Below are 15,816 nucleotides of genomic sequence, written 5' to 3' on the forward strand. Positions count from 1 at the left end.
AAAACGATACATATTCAAGAGCATGAGCTCCGAATTCAGCCTGCCCAGGTTCAGATTCTGGTTTTACCATTTAGTAACCAGCACCTGGTGAAATGGGAATAAAAATAACACTGACTTTATAGGCTTGATTTGTGAATTAATTGGGAACACGAATAAAAATGCTTAGCATAGCATTTGACTCTTAGTAAAACACTCAATAACTGTTAGCACTTTTATTAGCACTATTAGGCTTGCAAATGGAAAGTTCTGGAAGGGTATACAACTCATTGTTAATAGTGGTCTTCTCTGGGGAGAAGAGGGAGATTGCAAATAGGAGGAGACAGAAAAGGGACCTTTACTTTTTTGTTTATATAGGTCTACATTGTTTGAAATTTTTTCTATTGTGAGGATGTACTACTTTTTAATTTAAAAACAATTAAAAAAATAAGATATGGCTCTAGCCCCAAAGGAATTAATACAGTACAGTCTGGCACAGACCCAGAAAAAAGCAATAATAGAGCTCAGAAGGGACTTAAGCCAGGCCAGGAAAAGGGATGGGAGCCAGCAGGGTCTTCCTGGAGCTGATTACTGAGAATTTGAATTCACTCAATATAATCAGAAATGTTGAATGTGCTTGCTGAATTAAATAAGCTAAGATACTGTGGATGACCCACGATGACGTCTTTGAGCTGCTTTTCTAACAGGGGTCTTGACTTGGTTACACAAGGCAATGGGGTGTTGAGCTTTGGAATCTCTCCCAAACAGCTGGAGAGATAAGAAAGAACACATGAGCTGTGCATTCCTTATCTGAGCTATGCAGATGCTTTGATGCACTAAGAAAGTTTTCAGACATCTGCTCTAGCTTGAATAAGATAACAGTGAAAGCATGGACCCTTGATGTCAAATAGCAACAACAATATCCTGAGGATGCTGCCAACTGCTGATTGGAAAGTCTTACCGTATTGTATCAAGATTTCATAACAAAGAAATGAACATTGGTATCTATCAGCTATTGGCTAATATTGAAAATCATGGGTAGGGTAGACTCTCCAATTACAAGTCTCTACTTGGTTCCCAACTGTGTCTCTTATGGGTCACTTTGTGTTACTTACCTATGTAACAATAGTTCATGACTTTCCCAAGCATCAGCATGTCTCATCTTTCTCTGATTCTCTGCTGGTGTGGATGTCAGACCACTCCATCTTGGGGGCTGGAGGTGTGCCAGGAAGTACAACTGTTAGCACATTGCTGTGTCAGAGGCATCTTCTACTCACTGCTGTCTGTCTGGCACCAGGGAAAGACAGATGACAAATACCCTAGATTCTCCCCCAAATAAACCAGGGCAATTCTAACAGCCACAGCCAGGAGCACCCCCTAACCCTGCCTTCAAATTTACTCCAGCTGTAAGCACAAAAAGAAATAGGTTTTCAAGTCCTTAAAAGTCACCCAGAGTGAGATAAAATCTCACACCATGGAATATTACGCAGCCATCAAAAACGATGAGTTTGCGTCCTTTGTAGAGACATGGATGAACCTGGAAACCATCATTCTCAGCAAACTGACACAAGAGCAGAAAATCAAACACCGCATGTTCTCACTCATAGGTGGGTGTTGCACAATGAGAACACATGGACACAGGGAGGGGAGCACTACACGCTGGGGTCCATTGGGGGGAAATGGGGGAGGGAGGGGGAGGCGGGAAGGTGGGAAGAGATAGCATGGGGAGAAATGACAGATACAGGTGAGGGGAAGGAAGGCAGCAAACCACACTGCCATGTGTGTACCTATGCAACAATCTTGCATGTTCTTCACATGTACCCCCAAACCTAAAATGCAATTTAAAAAAATCTCATTTATCCTTAAATTTGTGATTAAAAGGGTTAAGGATAATGTTTTGGGGCCTCCTCCATAGGATGAATTACAATTGGTATAGTGGCTGGGCGTGGTGGCTCACACCTGTAATGCCAGCACTTTGGGAGGCAGAGGCAGGCTAATCACCTGAGGCTGGAGTTCAAGACCAGCCTGACCAACAGGAGAAACCCCATCTCTACTCAAAATACAAAATTAGCCGGGTGTGGTGGTGCATGCCTGTAATCCCAGTTACTGGGGAGGCTGAGGCAAGAGAATTGCTTGAACCTGGGAGGTGGAGTTTGTGGTGAGCTGAGATCATGCCATTACACTCCAGCCTGGGCAACAAGAGTGAAACTCTTATTTAAAAAAAAAAAAAATTCAGTATAGCACTTCTGAACTGACCAAATCATTTGTTTTATATAGGGAAGAATCTGAGGCCCAGAGATCAAACAATTTTGCCCGAGGTCACTCAAGTGGTCATAGGTCATACTGAGACTGAACTCTGTATCACCTGGCCACTTCCCGCTACCTCACGGTCATGGCACCTCATCAAAAAGAGCTTTGGCTCCCCAGCTGGTCGATCTACAAATATTTGTACTGTTCTAAAGAACCCTCTCCATGTAGGAACACCCAGGGCTCTGATCACAACTAACTCAATGGCAATATTGAGTGCCAATTATGAGCAAGGCACTGTTGTATACTCTTGGTTACAAGGCTGAATGAAAAAGGGTGAATGAAATCAAGTCCTTGCCCTCCCAAGGAAAGAGTCCACACTCATATGCACGTGTTGTGAGAACATGCAGTATTCTCACTAAACATCGGTGGCTGGAGGAAGAAATTTCACATTTGGACTATGCTGTGGACTAAATTGTATCCCCCCCCAAAATTCATACATTGCCACTCCCCCTACCAATTTGAGAATGTTTGGAGGTGGGGTCTTCAAGGGGTAATTGGGGCTAGATGAGCTTATCCCCCCATGATGAGATCAGTGTGCTTACAGGAAGAGACGCTGGAGAGCTTGCTCGTATGCTTTCTGTTCATGCATGTGCTCAATGAAAAGGCCAAGTGATGACAAAGCAAGAAGGTGGCCACCTGCAACTCGGGGAAAGAGCCCTCACTACGCATCAGCCATGCTGCCCCCCGATGGTATCAGGCCATTCTCAATGCTATGTGTATTGCTATGAAGAAATATTTGAGGTTGTGTAAATGATAAAGGAAAGAGGTTTACTTGGCTTTTGGTTCTGCAGGTTGTACAGGAAGCATGGCTCTGAGTATCTGCTTGGCTTCCTGTGAGGCCTCAGGAAGCCAAGGGGGAGCCGATGTATCACACGGCAAGAGTGGGAGCAAGAAAATAAGTGGGAGGAGGTGCCACACGCTTTCAAACAACCAGATCTTGTGAGGACAGCACCGAGAGGACAGTGCTAAACTATCCATGAGAATTCCACCCCCATGAGGCAGTCATTTCCCACAGTGTTGGAGGTCCCGCCTCCAACATGGGATTACATTTCAACATGAGATTTAGGGGGATACAATATCCAAATTTTGTCACTGACATTAGACTTCCAGCGTTCAGACCTGTGAGAAATAAACTTCTGTTGTTTAAGCCACCCAGTTGATGATTTGTTATAGCAGTCTGTGCTAAGACAGACTAAGATGTGGAGGCTGTTAGGATAAAATTACAAGCTTACTTTTAGGGCTTAACCAGATTTCCACCAGGCCTTCTGAATTTTGCCTAGCCAATGTAAATAACACGTCAATTTTTTTTGTTTGTTTTGTTTGTTTTTTGAGATGGAGTCTTGCCCTGTCACCCAGGGTGGAATGCAATGGTGCAATCTCGGCTCACGGCAACCTCCACCTCCCGGGTTCAAACAATTCTCCTGCCTCAGCCTCCTGAGTAGCTGGGATTTCAGGTGCATGCCAACATGCCCAGCTAATTTTTGTATTTTTATAGAGACGGGGTTTCACCATGTTGGCCAGGCTGGTCTCGAACTCCTGACCTCCTGACTGATCCACCCACCTTGGCCTCCCAAAGTGCTGAGTTTACAGGCGTGAGCCACTGTGCCCAGTCTAACACTGCCAGTGTTTGAGAGAATTGTCCATCTTTTGTTGCTAGGCATTCTCCGTATTCTCTCCTCCCTGAGATGCAAATATCTTTGTGATGGAGAGTCATCAACATAGAAGTAAAAGAAGTTCATTCTACAGCATTTGGTCCAGAAATATTTATAGAGAGCCAATATATGCCAAGCATCATTTTGGATGCTGCGAATAAAGGAGAAACAGGATAGATAATGTCTGTCCTTTTGCAAAGTTAAAGGGCTCCGTGTGTCAGGCAGATATATACAAGCAAACAAATGCATAAGCTGGATAATTTCACAGAGTGGTTACTACCATGCAGGAAACAAAAATGGAGTTACGTGAGAGAGTGAGAGTTACTACTTTAGCTGAAGTGGTCATGGAGCGCTTCCCTGAGGAGGTAACAATTGAGCTGAGACCTCATTAAGAAGTAAGACTAGATAGAAGTTTTGGAGGAGTATTTCAGGCACAGAAGAAATGCAAGTGCAAGGCCCCTGAGGTGGAGGTGAGCTTTGTATGCTAGAGAAACATAAAGAAAATTGATATGATGGTTTGCATATACTGGGAAGCAGGAGGAAAGGCTTGATCCTGTTGGGCCTTGGTTACAACATGCATTCTGGATTTTATTCCATGACAGTGGGACTTCATGGGAGGGTTTAATTATGGGAGTAATGTTATCCGATTCCTGTGATGATTGCTATTATAAATCTTATAATTATCATAGAATTCAGGTATTGAGCTGAGTCTTAGAATTCAGCTGATTGTAAAAATACAAACTTGCAGCAAGCATGGTGGCTCATGCTTGTAATCCCAGCACTTTGGGAGGCTGAGGAGGGCAGATCACGAAGTCAAGAGATTGAGACCAGCCTGGCCAACATGGTAAAATCCTGTCTCTACTAAAAATGCAAAAATTAGCTGGGCATGGTGGCGCATGCCTGAGGTCCCAGCTACTTGGGAGACTGAGGCAGGAGAATTGCTTGAACCCAGGAGGCAGAGTTTGCAGTGAGCCAAGATAGTACTACTGCACTCCAGCCTGGCGACAGAATGAGATGCTGTCTCAAAAAAACAAAACCAAAAATGAAGCAAAACACAACAACAACAACAAAAACAAACTTGCAAATTTTAGAAGTGCAGACTTTTGGGGAAGAGATCTTAATTAGCAAATAACCTCATTTTGTGACTTTTAGGTTGTCTGAGAAAATTCTGTTTCTTGACCTTGGTTGGTGGTTATTAAAGTGTGTGCCCTGTAGTAACTCACTAAGGCATACATTTGTGTGTGTGTGTGTGTGTCTGTGTGTACGTGCATATGTGTGTGTGTCTGTGTGTAGTTTCCTGCATATTTTACTTTTTTAAAGAAGATTTTTTTTTTTAAAGAAATAGCTTCACTTACAGGGCAAGCTGAGACCTAGAAGGCAGAAGTGCCCAACACATTTTTAAAAATAAACTTCACTTCAAGTCTATCCTTTTATTTATTTATTTATTGAGATGGAGTTTCACTCTTGTCACTCAGGCTGGAGTGTAATGGCACGATCTCAGCTCACTCCAACCTCTGCCTCACAGGTTCAAGTGATTCTCCTGCCTCAGCCTCCCTAGTAGCTGGGATTACAGCTGGGATTACCACCACACCTGGCTAATTTCGGTATTTTTAGTAGAGGTGAGGTTTCAGCCTGTTGGCCAGGCTGGTCTGGAACTCCTGACCTCAGGTGATCCACCCTCCTCGGCCTCCCAAAGTGCTGAGATTACAGGGGTGAGCCACTGCACCTGGCCTCTCTAGCCTCTTTTAAGAGCATTGAAGGAATGGAGAAGAAAAGAATGTATGCTTTCTACCACTTTTCTAGAGGACAAGTGAGAAACTAAAGCAGTATCTGGGCAAAGATCCAATGGAGGTGAAAACAGTGAGAGGAAGTCTGTCCCTGTCTTATCTCTTTAAAATGTAAGCTCCCAGCGATTTGAAGATCAAAGTTTCATAATCTTTTTAATATATGCTGTTGGGACCATCATACCCCATCCACACGTGCCCTTCTGTGCATGCCCCAAACTTCCTAACTGTGAGCAGGTGCAATTCTGAAGGGCTTCTGGAGAAAGCTTGGTCGATACAAGGGGGAACCTAAGGGGACCAGAGCAGACACCCTGAGAGAAGCCCTCAGCCAATGACAGAGCAGCCAGCTCCCTTGCCCCTTGGATGTGCTAACTCTAATGAGGTGGTGTCGTTTTTCTGGGGTAATACCCAAGGTTCGATGTCTCATGCTAAAAAAATGGAAGACATGGACACACAAGGAGTGGGTTTAAGAATGAAAGAAAGAAGAGAGTTTCCTTGTGCAGGGGAAGGGGTCCTGAGTGGGCTTCCCCGGGTTTGGGGTGAGATGCAGTTGGTCTTATGGATGGGCTTGAAGAGGAGGTGTATGATTTACATAGGGCGTAGTGGATTGGTTGGACCGGGTGTATCATTTACATAGCTTGTGAAGAGGCTGGCCGTCCCACCCTAACCTTTTATTATGCAAATGGAACTTTACCTGGCTAGTGCTCTGTTACCTGCACACCTGGCAACAAAGAAAAGGGAAGAGGGAAACTCCATGCTGAACATACCTGGTATTGAAGTATCCCTTTTCTATGGGCACAGCTGCTGGTGTTTACCTATGCAAGCTTCCAGCTCGCTTATCTATGCTTGCAGCTTGATTTTTCAGGCTGCCTTTTGTTAAAAAAGAAATGATTTGGGGGCTTCTTTTTTATGAAAAGAAAATCCTTACCGAGGACTCTCTTACCATTACTAACAGCCTAAACAATTTCTTTTTAGCTCTCATATTACTAAGATGTATTCCCTACAGTTTCTCAGAGGTCCCCAGTGGAAATGAACCTTAGATGTCCAGAGGAGTAACTGGATCAAGGAATTCATTGATTGTCTTTTTCCTTTCCTTTATCTCTTTTCAGGGGCATCTTCCAAATAAATACTCAGAAACACCTCCCAAGATGAACTACTTGCGTGAAAATCCTAGTTCAACCACGTAGGTTACAGATAATGGCTTGCTGAATTATATAAAAAGTTAGTGGTCATAGATCATAATTTGGATCTTGTGTCTTGGTTTCTTGTCCAGAGTACTATGAGATTATCATTCTTCATGATATGATAAACCATGGAGACTTTGAAAAACTAGGGATGGGCAGCATTATCATAATAGACAGAAGGTGGAAGGAATCCAAATGTCCATCCAGAGATGAATGTGTGGGCTGGGCACAGTGGCTCACACCTGTAATCCCAGCACTTTGGGAGGCCGAGGCAGGTAGATCAACTTGCGGCCAGGAGTTTGAGACCAGCCTGGCTAACATGGTGACACTCTGTCTGTACTAAAAAATACAAAAAAAATTAGTGGGTGTAGTGGTGCACACCTGTAATCACAGCTTATTGGGAGGCTGAGGCATGAGATTTGCTTGAGCCTGGGAGGTGAAGGTTATAGTGAGTTGAGATTGTGCCACTGCACTCCAACCTGAGTGACAGAGCAAGACTCTGTCTCAACAACCACAACAACGACAAAAGAAAAGAAAAGATGAATGTATAAGCAAATTGTGGTATGTTCATACAGTGGAATATTATTCTGTCATAAGGAATAAAGTACTGATACCTGTTACAATGTAGATGACCTCAAAAATATTAACGTTCTGCTAAGTAACATAAGCCAGACACAAAAGGTCATATATTGTATAATTCCATTTATATGAAATATATAGAATAGCTAAATCCATGTGAATAGAAAGCAGATTGGTGGTGACCATGGGCTTGGGGAAGAGGGAATGAGGACTTTCTTTTGGGATGATGAAAATGTTTTAAAACTTGGCATAGATGGTGGTTGGATGACACTGTGAATGGACTAAGTGCCACTGAATTGTTCACTTTAAAATGTCTACTTTAAAATGAACATTTATGTTCTATGAATTTTGCCTCAATTAAAGAAAATAGGGTTGGTTCCTGAACAAAAGGTAGAGGTGTACAGTTCATCTTTTTTCCAATTTGTTTTCTCCAGCTGTCTTACAAGATGAACTTCTGCCCACCTGTCCTTCTTTGTGTCCCATGACTCATGTCATCTAGTCCATCAGAGCCTAACTAGTTCATGACACTTGTTCTAGCTAACATTTGTTTTTTCAGAGGTCTTCAGTTTTCTAACTGCATTTTAATTCATTTCTTTCTCAATTTTTTATGGCAAAAACTTTTATCTGCCGGGCACTGTGGTAGATGCTGTGGCGAGAATTGTGGACAAAATCAAACCAGGCTCTGTCCTGAGTGCTTACAATCTAGTAGAAACGACAGACATTAAATGAACAATCACCCAACAGTCATCTGTGATAAATGCTAAGAAGGAGGAGCATGACTTAGAGAGAAGGATGTGACCAAGTCCTGAGGTCAGAGGAGGCTTGCCGAAGGAAGTGACAGTCAAGTTGAGATTTGAAAATTGTAGGTGTTAAAGTAAACGTTGTTTATCAAGCCCTTATTATGTGCCTGGCATTGTGTTTGATGTATGAACTCATGAATGCCACCAACAGTCCTTTGAGGGATCTACTATTATTATCATTTGCATTTTACAGAAACAAATGAGGCTCAGAGAGATTAAGGGACTTGCTCAAGGTCACACAACTAGAAAGCCACGAAACCAGCATTCAGACGCAGGCAAGCAGACAGATGTCAAAATTTTAGGCACCATCGATAGATCATTGAGTGAGGGATGAAATAATTTTGGGCCAGCCAATGGATGAGGCTGATCTAGATTATAAGTATAAAATTGGAATGGTCATGCAGAGAGGGAGATTGAACTAGGTGCTCAATTATTTTTACATCTATCGAATTTTCTAGGCTGGATGCAGTGACTCCCAGGACCTTTGGAGGCTGAGATGAGAGGATCGCTTCAGTCCAGGAGTTTGAGACCAGCCTGAGCAACATGGAGAGACCCTATCTTTATTTTGTTTTAAAAAATAAAAATGAGGCCGGGCGCAGTGGCTCAAGCCTGTTATCCCAGCACTTTGGGAGGCCAAGGCGGGCGGATCACGAGGTCGAGAGATCGAGACCATCCTGGTCAACATGGTGAAACCCCGTCTCTACTAAAAATACAAAAAATTAGCTGGGCATGGTGGCGCGTGTCTGTAATCCCAGCTACTCAGGAGGCTGAGGCAGGAGAATTGCCTGAACCCAGGAGGCGGAGGTTGCGGTGAGCCGAGATCGCGCCATTGCACTCCAGCCTGGGTAATAAGAGCGAAACTCCGTCTCAAAACAAACAAACAAACAAACAAAAAAAACCCAAAAAAACAAAAACAAAACAAACAACAACAAAAAAATAAAAATAAAAAAAAATGTTCTAACTACGAATCCATGGTTTTTGGTTTTTCTTTTTTTTTTTTTTTCAGAAGAGCATCAGTTTCTTAATCATGTTTCTTATTGTTACAAAACTCAATAACGATCTGAAAGTTGGAAGCCATGACGTGCTCGGTGTAACATACTAATCAAGAAGGTGGAATCAGTTATTAAATAGTCAATAGGGTTAATAGCAATGACCGTGATCATGGCAGGCAATGCTCCTAGCATCCCCTAGGTGGCAATAAAGAGCAACAAAGACGATTCCGACGGCCTTTCAAAAAATTAAATGTATGTGTTTTAAAGTATGAATGAACGTGGTTAAAAACTTCAAGCACTATGGGAGGGGGTATAGAACCAAAAACAAAAGCACACCTTCTCCTACATCATTAGTTCTTTTCCCCTCAAATAACCTGTCGAGAGTTTCTTGTGTACTTCTTGGAGGTATATTTTGTTATAATTATTATAATTTTTTAACAATTGCAACTATAGAAAAAGTACTTACATCTCTCTTCTTTAAAAATGGAAACAATTAGTACTTTTTTCCTTATCATATCTTTCCATATCAGAACATATAGAACTACCTCATTTAAAAATTTTAATTAAAAATTTTTTTTAAGTTAAAAAAAAATTTCTTAAAAGAGACAGGATCTTGCTATGTTGCCAAGACTGGAGTGCAGTGGCTACTCACAGGCACCATCAATGGCTCACTGCAGCCTCAAAGTCCTGGGCTCAAGTGATCCTCCTGCCTCAGCCTCCTGAGTAGCTGGGACTACAGGTGTGTGCCACATGTCCTGCCACCTCACTTTTGTAATGGCTGCAGATTTCATAACAAGAGGAGTTATATTTATAGAGTGCTTATTGTATAGCTGGCACTGCCCTAAGCACTTTCCTCGCTTGAAGCATTTAATTCTTATAAAGATTTAAGAGATGCATTTTGTTATTAACCCCACTTTACATAAGAAAAAAACAAGACACAATGGAGAAGTAACTTGTCCAATAGCACGAAGCTAGTAAGTGATGAAGCCAGGATTTAGATATAGGAAATTTAACTCTTGAGTCTATGCTCTCATCCACCATGCAAAACTATTGCTGCATAGATGCGCTATATTGCAGCAGGCTTCATTGGTTTTGGCACCAGCGACGGGTTTCATGAGAGGCAATTTTTCCATGGACCAGAATAGGAGGGATGGTTTTGGGATGGTTCAAGCACATTACATTTATTGCATACCTTATTTCTATTATTATTGCATTGTAATATGTAATGAAATAATTATACAGCTCACCGTAACGTAGAATCAATTGGATCCCCGAGCTTGTTTTCCTGCAACTAGACGGTTCCATCTAGGGGTGATAGGAGACAGTGACGGATCATCAGACATTATATTCTCATAAGGAGCGCACAACCTCGATCCCTCACATGTGCAGTTCACAACATGGTTTGAGCTCCTATGGGAGTCTAAGGCTGCCACTGATCTGACAGAAGGCAGAGCTCAGGCAGTAATGTGAGTGATGGGGAGCAGCTGTAAATACAGAAGAAGCTGCACTTGCTCACCTCCTGCTGTGTGGCCTGGTGCCTAACGGGCCATGGTACTCGTCTGTGGCCCAGGCGTTGGGGACCACTGCCTTAATGTACTGAATCTATCATTTCCTTAATATTTTTAAAAAATGTATTTATAAAAAATGTGGTAAGATATACTGTTCTAGAATGTACCTGGGACTTTGGGTTTATTCATATGTGGTAAGGCCAATGGATCAGAAGACTATTGCCATTAAAAATATAGTTTTATTACGCATAGTTCCTGATATGGTGTACCCACCCAACTCTCACCTTGAACTATAGTTCCCACAATTCCCATGTGTTGTGGGAGGGATCTGGTGGGGGGTAATTGAACCATGGGGGTGATTACCTCTATGCTGTTCACCTGACAGTGAGTGAGTGCTTACTATCTCACTATCAGGTGATAGTGTTCTGACTTGATCTGATGGTTTTATAAGGGGCTTTTCCCCCTTTGCTCGGCACTTCTCTCTCCTGCCGCCTTGTGAAGAAGGACGTGTTTGCTTCCCCTTCTGCCATGATTGTGTTTCCTGGGACCTTCCCAGACATATGGAACTGTGAGTCTATTAATACTCTTTTCTTTATAAATTACCCAGTCTCAGGTATTTCTTCATAGCAGCGTGAGAACAGTCTAACACAGTTCCCCAGGGGCAGGAGCACGCCATGCATGCAGAACCACAGGAGAGAACTTTGAGGTTGGTCACAGGCACAGAGGATGAGAGGAAAGCCTAGGAAAAAGCCTTTATTGTGTTGTGTTCCAGGAGGAATGGGCGAGGCAAGGTAAGCAGCTGAGGCAAGCTTAGGATTGGATAGCTTGAATAATTCAGGCCAGCTGTGGGCGATAGAGGTCATCCCTAGTAGTCTGATACTCAACCCTGGGATGATTAGGGCAGAGGAAACTTGCCTCTCAAGAGTAGAAAAGCTGGAGAGAGGAGGCGGTTCAGAGTATGGGCTCTGAATTGGTTGGAATGCATATCGGAGGAAAGTCATCTGCTATGTGTCAGAATGAGCTAACCCTGGGACAAACAGTCTCTTCCAGGTTGGTGAGTCCCAAGATGTCAAGCCTCATAAAAGATAGAAGTGAAAAATGTGATTAATACATATACATAGCATAAAATTTATTGTCTTATCAGTTTTAAAGTGCACAGTTCAGTGACACTAAACACATTTTACGTTATTTTGCAGCCATCATCACCATCTATCCATAAAAGTTTTTTCATCTTGCAAAACTGATACTTTATGCCCTCTAAACAACAACTCCTCATTGTATCTCAGATGCATGGAATCAAACAGTATTTGTCCTTCTGTAACTGGCCTATTTCACTTAGCATAATGTCTTTGAGTTTCATCTATGTTGTAGCATGTATCAGAATTTCTTTCCTTTTTTTTTTTTGCAACAAAGTCTTGCTCTATTGCCCAGGGACAGTGGCGTGATCTCAGCTCACTACAACCTCCACCTCCCAGGTTCAAGCGATTCTCCTGCCTCAGCCTCCCAAGCAGCTGGGACTACAGGCACCTGCCACCACGCCCAGCTAATTTTTCTATTTTTAGTAGAGATGAGGTTTCACCATATTGGCTAAGCTGGTCTTGAACTCCTGACCTTGTGATCTGCCCACCTTGGCATCCCAAAGTGCTGGGGTTACAGGCGTGAGCCACTGTGTTCAGCCAATTTCCTTCCTTTTTAAGGCTGAATCATATTTTATTGCATGCATACACCACAGCCTGTTTATCCATTCATCTGTTGATGGACCCTTCAGTTGCATCTACCTTTTGGCTGTTGTGAATAATGCTTCTATGAAAACAGGTGTGCAAATATTTCTTCATGTTCCCCCCCCCCTTTTTTTTGAGGTGGAGTTTCGCTCTTGTTACCCAGGCTGGAGTGCAATGGCGTGATCTTGGCTCACCACAACCTCTGCCTCCTGGTTTCAGGCAATTCTCCTGCCTCAGCCTCCTGAGTAGCTGGGATTACAGGCATGCGCCACCATGCCCAGCTAATTTTTTTGTATTTTTAGTAGAGACGGAGTTTCACCATGTTGACCAGGATGGTCTTGATCTCTTGACCTGGTGATCCACCTGCCTCGGCCTCCCAAAGTGCTGGGATTACAGGCGTGAGCCACCGTCTTCATGTACCTTTGAGTTCTTTTGGGTATACAGAAGTGGAATTGCCAGATCCTATAGTAATTCTATTTTGAATTTTTGGGGAATTGCCATACTGTTTTTCATAGCCACCGTACCATTTCCTAACAGTATATAAGAGTTCCAGTTTCTCCACATCTTCCTATATTTTCTTCAGACATTTTATCATTTTTAGGTTTTTACATTTAGCTCTATGATCCATTTTGAATCAATTTTTATGTATGGTATGAGTTATGGGTTGAAGTTCATCTTTGGGCATATGGATATCCAATTGTTCCAGCATCATTTGTTGAAAACACTATTCTTTCTCCATTGAATGACCTTTGCACCTTTGCCAAAATTCAATTTACAGCCAGGTGCTGTGGCTCATGCCCATAATCCCAGCACTTTGGAAGGCCGAGGTGGAAGGATTGCTTGAGCCTAGGAGTTTGAAACCAGCCCTGAGGAGCATAGTGGGATCCCATCTCTACAAAAAGTAAAAAATTTATCTGGGCATGGTGGCATGCACCTGTGGTCCCAGCTACTTGGGGGGCTGAGACAGGAGGATCATGTGATCCCAGGTGGTTGAGGTTTCAGTGAGCCATGATCACACTGCACTCCAGCCTGGGAGACAGAGAGACATCCTGTCTCAGAAAACAAAAAAAAAATCAATTGACTTAGTCCAGTGGTGGCTCATACTTGTCCCAGCTACTTGGGAGGCTGAGGTGGGAAGATCGCTTGAGGCCAGGAGTTTCAGACCAGCCTGGGCAACATAGGGAGACTCTATCTCAAAAAAAAAAAAAAAAAAAAAAAAAAATTGACCATATATGTGTAAGTCTATTTGTGAACTCTGTATTTTGTTCCATTGATCTATGTGTCTGTCTTGTAATCAATACCACACTGTCTTTATTTTTTTGTTTTTTATTTAGGAGACCGGGTCTTGCTCTGTCACCCATGCTAGAGTGCAGTGCATGATCATAGTTCACTGTAACTTTGAACTCCTGGGCTCAAGCCTCCTAAGTGGCTAAGACCATATTCTTGTACCACTATGTCTGGCTAATTAAAGAAAATTGTAGAGATGGAGTCTTGCTATGCTGCCCAGGCTGGTCTTTAACTCCTGGCCTCATGTGATCCTCCCATCTCAGCCTCCCAAAACTTACATGTCTGAACCACTGTGCCCAACCTCACACTATCTTGATTACGGTCATTTTATGGTAAGTCTTGAAATCAGGCAGTGTGACTTCTCCAACTTTGCTTTTCTTTGCCAATATTATTTCAGCAATTCCAGTTCTTTTGCCTTTCTATATAAATTTTTAGACTCCAGTTGTCAATGTCTACAAGAAGTCCTGCTGAGATTTTGATTAGACCTGAGAATTATGGTCTTTAATATTTATTCACAAATTTAATATTCCTAGTACTTTTTTTTCTTTAAATACTAATTTCCATCTACTTTCATTTCCCTTTAGGCCAAAGAACTTCTTTTAGGCTTTCTTGTAATGCAGACCTGCTGGCAACAAAGTCTCTTAGTTTTTAACTAAAAATATCTTCCCTTTGCTTTCATTGTTGAGGAATATTTTCACTAGAGCTTGACACCTTTTTTTCTTTCAGCATTTTAAAGTTGTCATTCCACTTTATTATGTATTTCATTGTTTCTGATGAGAAGTCAATTATCTCAATTCCCAGACTTGAAAAAAAAGTCAATTATAATTTTTACCTTTGTTTCCATGTATGTAACATGTCATTTTTCCCTCTGGCTGCCTTTTAGATTTTTTCTTTATCCAGCAGTTTGCCTAGGTGTATTTTCCTTTGCATTTATCCTGATTGGTGGTTTTTTTTTTTTTTTCCCTTCTTGGGTATGTAGGTTGATATTTTTAATAAAATTTAGAAAAATTTATATCAATTTTCTTAAACCTTTAAAATGCTCCATTCTTTCTCTCCTTTTACTTTTTAGAGTCTAATTACATATATGATAGAAGGCTTGATACTTTTCTGCAGATCACTGAAGTTCTGTTTTTTTTCTTTAAATCTTTTTTTTTGCTGCTGCTTCAATTTGGATAATTTTTATTTATCTGCCTTCAAGATCATTGTTCATTTCTTCTGCATGTTTAATCCCACACAAATAATTTATTTCAGAATTTTTTTTTTAGTTCTAGGATTTCCAGGGTTATTTTTGTTTGTTTTCTGTTTTGTTTTTACTTTCTATAGCTTCATGAAACTCTCTACCTCTTTACTTATTAATCTATTCCTCTAGGCTGGGCGTGGTGGCTCATGCCTGTAATCCAAGCACTTTGGAGGCCAACGCGGGTGGATCACCTGAGGTTGGGAGTTCAAGACCAGCCTGACCAACATGGTGAAACCCAGTCTTTAAAAAATAAAAAATAAAAATAAATAAATCTATTCTAGATTATTTAACATATGTACTGGAGTTATTGTAAAATATTTGCCTACTTATTTTGACATCTGCATTGTCTTTGGGTCTGTTTCTATTAACTATGTTTTCTCTTGACTATCATAGTTTCCTGCTTCTTTACATGTTTAGTGATTTTAAAATTTTATACTAGACATTGTGGATAACATAGCAGTGGCTCTGGATTCTATAATCTTTCTCAGTAAAGTGTTGAGGTTTGTTTTACCTGGCAGTTAAATTACAAGTGACTGATTCCTATGTTATGAAGGCATGGTTTGGGGCTTCTTTTGGGTGGGTCTATTTTGGTTTTGTGCCTTCTACATACTAGTTCTTGGATGTGGTCTTTCTGACTAATTTGTGACTTATCTGGGTTTCTACAGAAAGTCTGAGGAATTTAAGCTCCTCTAATTTGGTGGAACTTGAGCAGCAAACTCTGTTTCCCCAGCACTGATCAATGCAGTAGTTCTCACTTTCCTCCAGCTTCTTGTTGTGTTTTGT

This window comes from Saimiri boliviensis, chromosome 7, assembly GCF_048565385.1.
Source record: "Saimiri boliviensis isolate mSaiBol1 chromosome 7, mSaiBol1.pri, whole genome shotgun sequence".
Classification (NCBI taxonomy): Eukaryota; Metazoa; Chordata; class Mammalia; order Primates; family Cebidae; genus Saimiri; species Saimiri boliviensis.